We start from the raw sequence: 12,271 nt of genomic DNA, 5'->3' as shown, positions 1-12,271 counted from the left end.
GATCTCAAAAAGCTTTTTGGCTTCTTTTTTGTCTTGTTTGTGTGTACAGCAGAGAGGGACGATCCTTTAATAGGAATGCAGGAGAAGAGCCCACGGATGATGCGCTGGGACAAGGTAGAAGTTAACAACCAAATCTGGGATTATTTAGACTGAACAGAAGGGCAAAGTCGTAACGTCCACATGAGCATGTCAAGATGGGAAGGGGACTGAAATCAACAGGCATTCTCCACCCAGCATGGTTGTGTACAACAGTCACCCATGCTGATATGGGGTTCAGCCTATGATTTCTTCAGCTAGAGATAAAACATCATCAGTTTGCGGTGTCTGTATTGTTATAACCTGTGAAAACGTACAAGTAGGAGTGCATACTTAGCAAAAATCTATTCAAGGTAAAGCCAGTAGCAGTTCTATCCTCTTTGTAGAGCTGACAAAAAAAATAGTCATAAAAAATAAAAACCAACAACCCATCATAAATTACTACAGCTTTCGGTGACAGCTCCAAATTTTATTCCCTGCTCATGTGATGCTGTCAGTAGAAATGCACCTCCCCTGAGCTGGCTGCTGAATATATCATTGGGGCTTGCAAATTAGATTACTGGGTGGCTCTTAACCGAGAATTTCTTACAATATTTATTAAGGAAGCTGTCAGCAGAGGGAATTAAAGATGTGATTTTTTTTTTCCCTCCTGCCTGTTCGTTGCCAGAAGACTCTCGGAGCTCTTGCAGGTTTTGTATCAACACCACTGCAGATCAGATACAGGCCAGTAGAGCTAAAGGGTTTTGATGGGCACTCTCCCAGATCGCTGAGCTAACCAAGTGAGTTCTCAGCCCTATTTTACTGCCCTTCCCTCTCACAGACTGAAATGTGCACGCTGTGCTGAGCTGAACACCATGCCTGTCCCCACAGAAGAGATAGCAGGAGGGAGATAAGTTGCTTCTCAGTAGAAATATTATCCAGGAAATGTATTTGAAAGGAATATTAGATTCTACATGTATCATTTTACACCATCTATGTTTTTCTATTATAGATAATACATTATACTACTCAGTATTATCCATTATATAGACTACATGTGTTATTTTATCACAAGGACTCATTTTAAATTATTGATAAAGTATCACGGCTGTTAAAGCTCAGTGCACACTATATCTGATATTCATGATCACTTGATCCATGACACTAAAGCTAACTTCAATACAATAACTTTTTGTTTCACAGTTTCATGGCAAAGTTTCACACTAGAGAATGTGCTTTTTCCATCTCGGATCACGTCGGTTTATTTGTGGGTAGGTTTGCCATTTTGCAAAAGTGACCCATGATTTTCTGCCTGCCTATTACACTGTAAGGGCTTTTTGAGTGTCCAACCATTTTTCTGACAATCCTGCTGTGCATTTTTGTGGCACCTGGCAGTTCTGGTAGGACAATGTGACCTACCAGGGTGGTGTGACAGTGTCCCGCTATTTGCTGGTAACACCGGGATGTGCACATGTCCCTTTCAAAGGCAGGGGGAAGAATCACGCTTTCAGCTGCTTGAGGGGGCTTGAGAAGGAAAGAAAGGAAGGAAAGTAAAGGAAAAGGAGGGAATTTTGTTCCTGAGCCACTGCTGTAGGATAGGGGCCATCCCAGGCAGGCCGGCTGCAAGACAAGGCTTGTGAGAGATTAATTAGGTGCCAAAGCAGGAAGGCCCATCCCGAATCCCTTAGCAAGGTGAAAATGGACTCAAGTGATGGACCATGACAGGAGCAGAAGGGAAGGAAATGATTTGCATTTTTCCATCAAGAACACAAACACTCGGCCCTGCAGTTGTCTCTCCCCGTGCCGCTTCCAGCGCCCCGTGTGCTGACGAGCGAGCTCTGCCTCTCGCGATTTAATTTACCACTCCGGCAGCTGACTGACTGATATTTCTAAGAATCTCCAACTGCTACATAAAATAAACTCATCTTCTCTTCCAGCTGAGATATAATTTCAGCAAGACTGTCTTGTATACAAGCTATCTTTTAGTCGGAAAGGGGAACATTTTATTTAGATGTTCTTTCTCCACAAAAAAAAAAAAAAAAAAAAAAAAAAAAAAAAAAAAAAAAAACCTGATCTAAAGGGTAGATCATCACCCTGCTTCTCATAGGAACTCATATTTCTATCCAACGGCTCAAGTTTATCTACATTAGAACTACATTAGAATAAATCTGTAGCAATATTCATTACCTAATGCTTTTTTTTTTTTTTTTTTTTTTTCCTATTTATGAACACACTGCCTCATGGATATAAGCTTCATCGTCTGATAATTTCAGTTGGGAAGAGAGAGAGTATCATCTGTGAGTAGTGGCTTAGGCATCTGTAGTTCTGTCAGTGTTTAAATGCAGAGACGGGTCCTTAATAAATGACGTCCTGGTACAAATACAGCTCTGTAGCTCAGGATTTTGCACGTCATGTTCTGAACTGGTCTCAGATACTGACTCCAGCCCTCGTCCATTACCTGCGTTATTACTGATGTCTCAACGTAAACCACCAGTTAGCACATCTTGACTCATGACTCATTATCCTCAGTGTTCTCTTTTTCTCTACAAAGTCCATTTTCCTTCCCTTACAACCAGTAAGGTAATGATGTCCTTCAGTGAATCAGCACCTTTATTCCACCCTCTCCAGTTTTTCCTAGCAGGTTCAGACAAACACAGACAGGTTGCTCTAGGCATATACCCACACCATGAACGTTGGCACTTAAATTAATCACACCCTTCTCGATATCACCAGCTCAACAATGATGGAGAAAAATGCACTTGCTCGATTCTTTGAGAGATTTTGCTTTTGAGAATCACAATCCAGAATGGTTCATTCAAATTCAAAAGGGCTTTCAGTAAAACCACTGAAAACAAGATACGAGATGTTTCCACTTAGATAAGACTTCACTGAGTACTAACATTCTGCCATCCCTACGCTAACGTGCAATAGCAGCCAAATAATGCCCTGGGTCAGGATTTCGTTGTCTGTACAACAACTGAAAAACAAACACAGGCAGTGGGGAGATTTCTTATGCTGGGTACTTGCACATCCACCCTGACAGAGTTAAAACTCAGTAAGAAGCAGCTGGTACTCCCTAATGGGAACATTTTATGGCTGCCTGGTACATATTTATTGCTAAGGCTACCCGTGTGCGAAGCGCTGGAGAACCTACGGTGCTCCGCATCAGCTTAATGCTCCTTTCCAAAGGCACACAGCGAACCAGAGAGACGAGTGAGATTACACGTGGCCAATTCTTTTGCTATTTAAATGGGTTTTTAAAAAGAAACACACATGATTACCTGCAGTCCTATGGAAACAGGACACACACTGCCTCCTTGATGCTTTTTTAAAGGCTGGGGTTTCTGTGTTGAGCTCTCATTGGAAAAATGGGGGGTGATGCTGTTCCACTGACTAGACAGAGTTACTCATTGTATTGCTGTACCGTATTAAACCACATTTCAGGCATAGCAGTTAAAAGCACCCATACAATCAATTGGAATTAATGAGATTCAAGCACGTACTTTCACATCAGGGCCTCTACCATCCACCTTCTGACATGCTTCCAAGGAGGGCATTAAATGCACAAACGCTCTCGAGCTGCACCTTCCTTTCCAACAACCACTCTCAAATCCATTGAATGAGCACTAAACCAAACCCTTTTTCATGCCTATTGAATAACACCCTACCATGTGACCTGCAATCCCTATCAAGCAAAATGTCAAGGTAAATTACACCGGAAAGGCACTTGTTACGAACGCGGACGCAGCGCTTCTGGGGAAGTTTTGTAAGGTCACACAAGACCAGCTTCTGACCGTGTTATAGTGATAGGATTGCAGCAGTTACAAGGAGATACTTTTAACAAAAACAAATCCCATCGCTTCCCCATTATACAGCTTTATCTCCAAAACGTGTTTAAATGAGGCACAGAACTTTTCTAGCCAAGATCAATGGACAAGCATAGCAAAGGGGCTGGCTTAAGACATTAAAATGCCAGTTTGTTTTATGCTGTTATAAATGCGTCCTATCATGTCTTTACATTTTATGACCCCTATTTTATTTCTAGGTAGCTTCACATATGACACATCCAATTACTCATGTCAAGAATGTAAAACTACCAGTATTTCAGTAAAAAGTACCTACCATCACTTATGACAACCATTTTTTTCTTGACCCATTATTTCACTAAATATAACACATTTTAAAAGACACTGACGTGTGGGGACACTTTCTCTGTAAAGTATATTTGTCTCTGAAAAGATATATGCCAGCGAGATGCTGTCAATATGCGCCACTTGGCTCAATTACTACTCATCTTCAATAAAATGAAGGTCTCTTCACATTCTGAATATTCATTTGCGCCCGCTTTCAAGATAACATTTGTTTGACACTTTGAAAACCAAGGGCTGAAGTACATGCGACTACTGCTTCTGTGAAGAGGTACACAGCTCTCCTTGAATGTTTATAAATATTTGGAAGGAAAATATAAATTTAATCTTTCTGTGTGTAATTTATCTTAATAGCCAGCACTCGTGGCCCATTTTAATCTTCGGAGTCTGAGAGCTCTGCAAAACAATGAGCGATCCCCCGGCCTGAAGGAAGCTGTAAGTCAGCAGCTCCCTGGCAAGGATCACTTTGCGGAGCTCTTCCCGACTTACTAAATCACGCGAAATCGCTCTACGCTAGCGAACTCAGATAATTTTAATTGTGACACCTTTTAAGTAGGCAGCGAGAGGAAGCAGGGCGAGGTGCTAACACCTCCTGGCACTGCTCCCATCAGAGGGTGTTCACCTTGGGGCCAGGAGGGCTGGCCAAAGCCCCCGAGCAGGGGTGTAAGTCCTGTTCCTCCTGGGAGCAGCACAAGGTTTGCTGCCCGTGCCGGTGGGAGCAGGGCCGGATCCAGGTTTATCACCACGGGAGCCTGACAGCTCACACTTCTGGTCTGGTGCACGGTAAATTGAGCGTGTAAAAGGAGACCGAGCCCTGCAGTGGTATGGACTGAGCTGATAAGTTTAAGGGTGCAATTCTCTCCCTTCCTCTTTCCTTCTTCTCCTGCCAACAGCGAAGCAAAGGCTCAGGGGCTAGGGAGGCTTAGCCACGGACCAACAAGCCCCAAACATGATATCAATGGTTTTCTAATATTTTAGGTATACAAACAAACATTGCTCATCTGACTCTGCAAGTTTACAAGTCTGCAGTAAAATGGTGTTCCTTTTCCTAGATTTCCTTGAGAGACGGCAAAACTTCACCTGTTACCTATCTATCCTTAAAACACACGAGCTCTGAAATGGATCAAACTGATTAATTAAAAAGGCAGAAGTCATTAATAGCTATATTTTTGTCTTGCTTGGCAAGCTTTGAAAGGCTGCAGCATCTTACTTCTCAGAGGGCAGATTTCTCCTCCAAAATTTGGCCGAGTTCTTCTCCCCTTGCTTTTCACGGGAGCTGAACCGAGCGTGGCAGCTTTCCTCCAGCGCCAGCTCACCAAGGCTCGACACAACCACCAGCAGCACTGCTTCAGCTCACGCCATGACCGACCTGCTGCACATTCCTGCTCGTACAGGGGAGACTCACACATGTGGGGCAGCCCCCCACGTGCACAAAGGATGTGTCCATGCCTCCAGATACGCCCACAGTCCCGGCTGGATTTGCCTAGTGGGTGCTGCAAGCCCTGCCTTCCAGCACAGCTCTGAGGGCAACACCTCAGCATGGCAGACCCTTAAATTTGGATCTCATTTTAGGAAGGGTGAGCCCATCAAGCGCTCCCCAGCCCTGCCTGCTTGAAGGACCTTAGGATTGGATCCTGTAAGCATCACCTAAGCATTGAAATCTACCTAAAGCAGGGGAATCAGGTGCATTGTAGCGTCCACCAAAGCTCATCTGCGCCCCTTCCCCACTCAGCAGACCCCTTCAGGCTTCTCTGACTCCATGGTGCTACACCAGTGGGGCACAGCCCTGCTGGCATCGATGCTTTTGTGTGCTGTTAACAAGCTGCTCAGTCAACAACAACATCCAAACAGAACAGGAGAGCTATTTTGTTGTGTTGTGTTGCGCTGGAAATTTATTTCATCTCCAGGGACCTTGCCTCCTTACATATTTTGCTGTTCTAAAAATTACTTTGTCCTATTTCTGTAAGTTGAAAGAGCCTCTTTGGCAAACAATACCCAGAACGGGAAAATTGAACATACCTGAAAACACAAAAAATACAAAAGCACAAGCAGAACAGAAAAAGAGGGCAATGCATTACGTTAAATGAAGTCTAATAGCCTGAACTTCAGATTCAGCAAGGTCTAATAGTGAGGGACATTTGGTCAAAGCTCCCCTAATAAATTTATAATTAACCATCAGAAAGCAACTCTCTGGTCAGATTTCCATTCTGCAGCGAGACTGGGTAAGAGCCAAACAATCACAGCCCCTGAAATACTGTTCTCTAAATGCAGCAGAAAGAGGTTGCAAAACTTCGTGCCTTACCTTTGGGATTAAAATGCTTATTTGTCTCAGTTCGCATAACTTATGTAAGAGAGCGTGCATTACTGGAAGAGGAGCCCATTATAACAACGTCAGGGCTTTCTGGAAGAGCTCTACCACCTGTGTTAGCGGAGCCGGTGCACTTATTCAGCGTGTGGAAACTCCACTACCAGTGAGATGCTGCTCAGTTTACTAAGATCACAAAAAAATACTCTCAGACAAAACCAAACAAACAAACAAAAATGCAAAGTTTTAAGGGCACACTGGTTGCTATGGTGTTGAATGCAGACCTCACTGCCTGGTGCTATCCCGAGACATAATAGGAACCCTTGTTGTCTGCCATTGATTATTGAGCATGTTTCTGCATGGAGTGGCAATGGTTGTTTGGGTTGTACAAACAAAAGGCTTCCACAGGTACCGTCTTTGGTTGGAACTATTTGGCAAAAAAAAAGACAAGAAATAAATACAAACAATTACATTATGTCCTTTGAGTGATTCAAATACTGCTCAGAAGCAGGATCCGTTTTGGTAAGCACTGAGAATAGTAAATATGATTGACAATAGCTTTGCATGTTTCACATGAGTGAAAAGTATGAATCACAGGAATAATAATATTCGACTTCGGCTTTCACCAAAAAGTGTGAAAAACTAATGGTGTATGCTAATAATCTGTCTCCTCTGTTATTGGCTTGAAATATGAATAATGAAACTGCTCACTAGTATGATGAAGATTTAGTCTCTTAACATCTTCCATTTCCATTTCTTTGAGCAAGTGAAGTGTTGTGTAAGAAGTATAATTTGTGTTATTTTCTGCTTCGAGATAAAGAATTTTCCATGTGAAACAGTTTTTTTCTTAAAAGGGAAGATAATAAGGCATATGATCTTTACTCCAAAATGTTTTACAATGCTTTTGTTCTTTTCCAGTTAATGCTATAACTTTATATCAATGTAATTAAACTTGCATAACCACAGTGCACCCCCAAATAAGCCTCACCATACCAGAAGAAGAGCGTTGACAATTACAAGATCAAACTAAATCCTAACGCAATATAGTGGTGTGGAAGAATCTTTTACAGATGCAATCTGGAATTGAGCACATCTTTAAATCCAAGAAGATAGATTATTTTGCCAAATTTAGCCAAAAAACAGCATCAGAAAATGGTACTTGCACAGCTATCTCAACACAGAGACTGACAGCAGCAGCTGAAACAAGGTTTCCCTGCAGAGCTGAGGAAACTTCCCTACCACTGTAGCTGGTTCAAAGAGGACAAGGGCCGAGCTGGAAAGCTGTGCACTATAGCACGTTTATTTTCATAACAGATTGCAATACTTTCTTTGCTACCTTTTACCGTGTAGGCTCAGCTGAACTCTGTACCTTGTCAACATTTCCATAAAATCTGGCTAGTCAACGCCTGACTGCTGGCAGCACCTGACATTTTTCAGCTGATGCCAACAGCTGTTGCAAAAACTCACTTTCCCTTCAAACCGGGCTCCAAAACAACTCTGCTAATTTATTTCAGCTACCTCACTTTGAACAGAAGCATGTTACTTTTGATCCAGATTTTTCAGAAGTGAGATATCTTTTCATATGCTTCACATTTCAATTATTTTGCATTTGAAAAGGGACACATTCTTCCAAGGTAAGAATTAGGTCAATAAAAATGACTTTGAAACTAAGTCTGCGACAGGAATAAGATGTAGACATTTATACCCAAAAATACAGAACTTAAGCCCTTTTCAAGGACTATCTCAGTCCTATAGAGAACCTTGGTCCTGCTTGCAAGTATCATTAAGATGAATGGCTGGGAATGGTTCTGTGTATTTTTAACCTAACAATACTTAGCAATTTGTCACTTACCTCACCTCCTGAACTCAGTCAGAAATGAGAGATAAATTTGTTCGTTGTACTCTAAGGAACTCAGCTTAGTAGGCATTCCTCTAACACTAGTAATGCATCATTATGGGATACAGACTCAACAAAAAACACATTGGTACCTGCTCCTATTCTGATTTGGGATTGCACACCTTGGATTTCTCAATCAAGTTTCAAAATCCAGGTTCAGTTCTTCCCTCTGCCACGTAAACTCGACACACATGCATTAAACTTTCCCTTCCTGGTTCTAACTTTCCCATCCAGTCTGGCTATGTGCAAAAAATAAAGTCAGCTGAAACCAAGTTTCTGTAGACCAATGGTCCCAGCCCTCTGAATGACAAGATCTGAAGTGGTTTTCCTCCAAGGTCAGCTCTTGTATTTCGTAGTTATTGAATAAAATGTCATTCCAGTCCTTAGGACAGCAACCAGAACACAATCTTCTCTTCCTCCGAGATGCCTGGTACTATTTAGAAAGCATAATCATCTGTCCCAGAATTGCAGACAGCGATCCGGGGCAAGGTGCACCAAGCTTCAGAAAGGTACGCCGTGATGCTCGTATTATATTTTGAGCCTAAGAGCAAATCAAGCTTCCTTAAGGGATTTTTTCTGTTGTTGGGCAGTTAAAGATGGGAGCACCAGAACCCCCTGATTGAAAACCAGAGCCTTATTTTATTAAACAATTATGTCCTGCTCCCTCAAGGCAGATGGGTACCAGATAATCAGATAAGCACAATCTCCGTAATCATAAAATAGATCTAACCCATTTAAGCCGTCATTAAACACTGCAGATCTAGTACGAGCATGCTTTCAGCTCAGCACTTCTGCAGCAGAATAAGCAAAGGCTCGCTCCCCGGCGGCAGCGGGTTGCCCGCAATTACTGGAACCGCTGACATCAGCACCCAGCTGATGCCCAGCTTCTGCAGTGGCTACGTAAGCTGCCGTTTTTTTGTTCTTTTTGCTTTTCTTTTTGACAAAAAAGGTGTGGGTAAAGCTTCTGCCTTTTCTGGCTGACCCCATAGAGCTCTATCAGTTCCCCCAAGGCCTTACCGCTGTTGATTCTGAAAGTTAACAGCGTGCATTAGCTTCCGTGGATCACCGCCAAGCACCTGAATTGTGTGTGCGTGAATATTCATCATATTAATGCTTAAATTGGATAAATCCTATTTATGCTTTTCTATTCAAATGGGTTGCTGTACAGCTTTAGGCTTCTGCTGGTCAAATAAAGTATTGGGGAGCAGGTGAGCCACCTACGCTTAATATTCAGGTCTCTGTCCTGGTGCATTGCAAGAATGCTGAGACTTCCTTGGTCTGCTCTTTCATTCACTCCCTTTCCATCATTTACTTCATTCTTTCACTTGATCAGGTTAGTAGGTAAAGAACATGGCATTATATTCGCCACTATTGACTGGTCACACATAATGCTGAGAGAAATAAATGTGAAAATGAAAAAAAAAATGTAGAAACATAGGCATTTTGAAGCAGTCACACCTTCTTAAAAGCTTTCAATATATTCTCCGGTGAGAATTAACGCTTTCAACACCATTCTAAAATACACTGAGACAAAAACACAAGACAAAATGCGCTTTGAAAAATTCTGATTGGTTCTAGGAAATAAATTCTTCTGATACCATTTTGGCTCTTCTGCCTCTGGGAAAGGAAGGAAAGAAGGGGACTGGGGACATATGAAATGTGTTCATCCTTTTTAAATACAGTGGTGAAAAAAAAAAAAAAAAAAAAAAAAAAAAGGTTTGACTGACAAATCGTAAGTTTCCAGGAACAACAGTGGACAGAAGCAGGTTTACAAGCTGTATTTCCCCACGTACTGTGCTCCCAAGTTCCTGACATCTGTGCACCCTTCCTGATACAAACTGCAAGGAGAAATACCAACCGTGGCTCCCAGTCCTAACTTGCCCAAAGAACAGAGCTTGTGAGGCATTTCATTCAAATCATAGCATGCTGAACTGAAAAGCGCATTTTTTGTTGAATCCTGATACAGTCTGGTGAGAATGATCTGATCTATTTTTTATGAAAAGTCACTGACGAAAGTAATAATAAACTATTGCTTTTTATAGGATTTCAAGTCTCTAACAGTATATAAAAGTATTTTTTTTTAATGTAACATAGAAGTCTAAAATAACTTGCCGAAATAGCTTACTCTGACTTCACCCTGTGGAAATCTATCATACCGTATTTCTCTGTAATTTTATTCACTTAGGATGAGACTTTCCAAATTCCCTGACAAAGCCGAGTCTCCGATTCTCTTAGCTTTTGGGTACCTAAATAATCAATTAGATGCTTAATGGGGTTTTCAAAAGGCACCACGTGCCCACTCCAGCAGATTTTCAATCAATCCTTCAGGCACTTCTAGGGATTCAACCCTTTGTGCATATTAAATGACAGGAGCCCACCCCGCTCACATCAGCTTTGATGAGAGCTTTGTTATGTGACTTGACCAGAATTTGGAGAAGCTGACACGGAGAAGGCTTGTCTTACTAAAGAGTGGGAAGCGTCCCTCCTGGGCCTTGCGTTTGCTAAGAGTCAGTTCTAAACTGCATGACGGATGACACGGGTTCTCGCTGTTTCTAAAACAATTTGTTGCCTCCCTTCCAGGAAAAATTAACTGTTGTAAAACTAGTGACAAAAGGGAACAGCTGAAACAAGACCCATGTAGGTCTTGTAAGACCCGGCAGCATAAACCTAGAGAACTCAACCGCATCCACACAGCTTTTAGAAAAAGCCATCTAATTTAATTCAACATTAGCCCTCCAGAAAATGCCAACAAACAACAGCACCAACAAAGAAACCAAAGGAAAAAAAAAAAAACATTACTAATTTAACCTCAGAATCCATTTGCTGGTCCCAACTTTATAGTTCCATATAGGATACTGAAAGCAATGCCAGCACTCCATGATTTCACCAGTTTATTGTTATTTTGTTGTGCTTGTTTTTAAAATATTTGAGATTAGACTGACATCTCTACATCTTAAACCCAACCCAGATTTGGGCAAAGTCTTGTAAAGCTAGAGAGGTAACGTACAGTTTTCAGTAGACACGTAAAGAGGTTTCAGCAAGCCCACATGCCATTGCGCTGGGCACAAAACCATCTGAACACCACCACTGAATCTGCCAGAAGCTGTTGTAATATGCTCAGATATATAAAAGAAAATACCTTTATCCAAAAAGTCAGATGAAGAAAAGCCTGCGTTATCAAATTCCAAAGTGTAACAACGGGCCACTGTTGAAGGTCTCCCTTTACTTGTTCCTATATTGCAAACGAGGAACTCCAGTCCTTCTTTTTCCAAATGAAACACCACTGCACATATATATGTAAATAAATATACATAAACAAACAAACAAACAGAACAGCCACTTGCAATAGTGTAGAGGACGAAGAGAGCCTGGGCCAGGACCGTGGTGGTGTAAATTAGTTAGCAGTTACACAGAATATTAATGGTCAGGTTTAATCTACGGAGCGCAGATACACAGCACAAAAAGCAGTGTTGCTCTTGTCATATGTTAGTTTATTTTCTTCTACATTTTAAATATGACTGAAATTCCTTTAGACCTATTAAATGAGCAAATCCTTTCTGAAAACAGTACAACATGGCTGGAATGCAATAAATATAAGCACTTTAATATTTAAGTGAAGAAAATGAATTTCAGTGTGTTTTCAAATTGGTTTTCTTCAGTGCAGAGTTTCTCTATTTGTCCAAATAAAATGGATTTGAGTGGGTGGCACCTTCAAGGAGATATGCGGCACTATTCAATGCCTTTGTGAACCTGGGAAGATATTATGAATAATGGATTTGCTGTGCTCTTAGACACAGAGCCACAACAAAAACAATATCATTCTAGGTTCTCTAATAAGCAGCTGCTGGAGTGAGGAATAAAAAGCCTGGACTCCTGATTTAAGCTCCAGGTGCTGGCATTTTTGCT

At 41.6% G+C, this 12,271-nt stretch overlaps 1 protein-coding gene across 1 annotated transcript in view; it reads right to left on the bottom strand.

The window, feature by feature from the left end:
* SPAG16 (sperm associated antigen 16) overlaps window positions 1–12,271 on the bottom strand; it is a gene marked incomplete at its 5' end in the record, with an annotated part of 402,351 nt that overhangs the window by 139,039 nt on the left and 251,041 nt on the right. The window lies entirely within an intron of this gene.

This window comes from Aythya marila (genome assembly GCF_965140915.1).
Source record: "Aythya marila genome assembly, chromosome: 6".
Classification (NCBI taxonomy): Eukaryota; Metazoa; Chordata; class Aves; order Anseriformes; family Anatidae; genus Aythya; species Aythya marila.
This window is presented reverse-complemented; position numbering and strand designations above follow the sequence as displayed.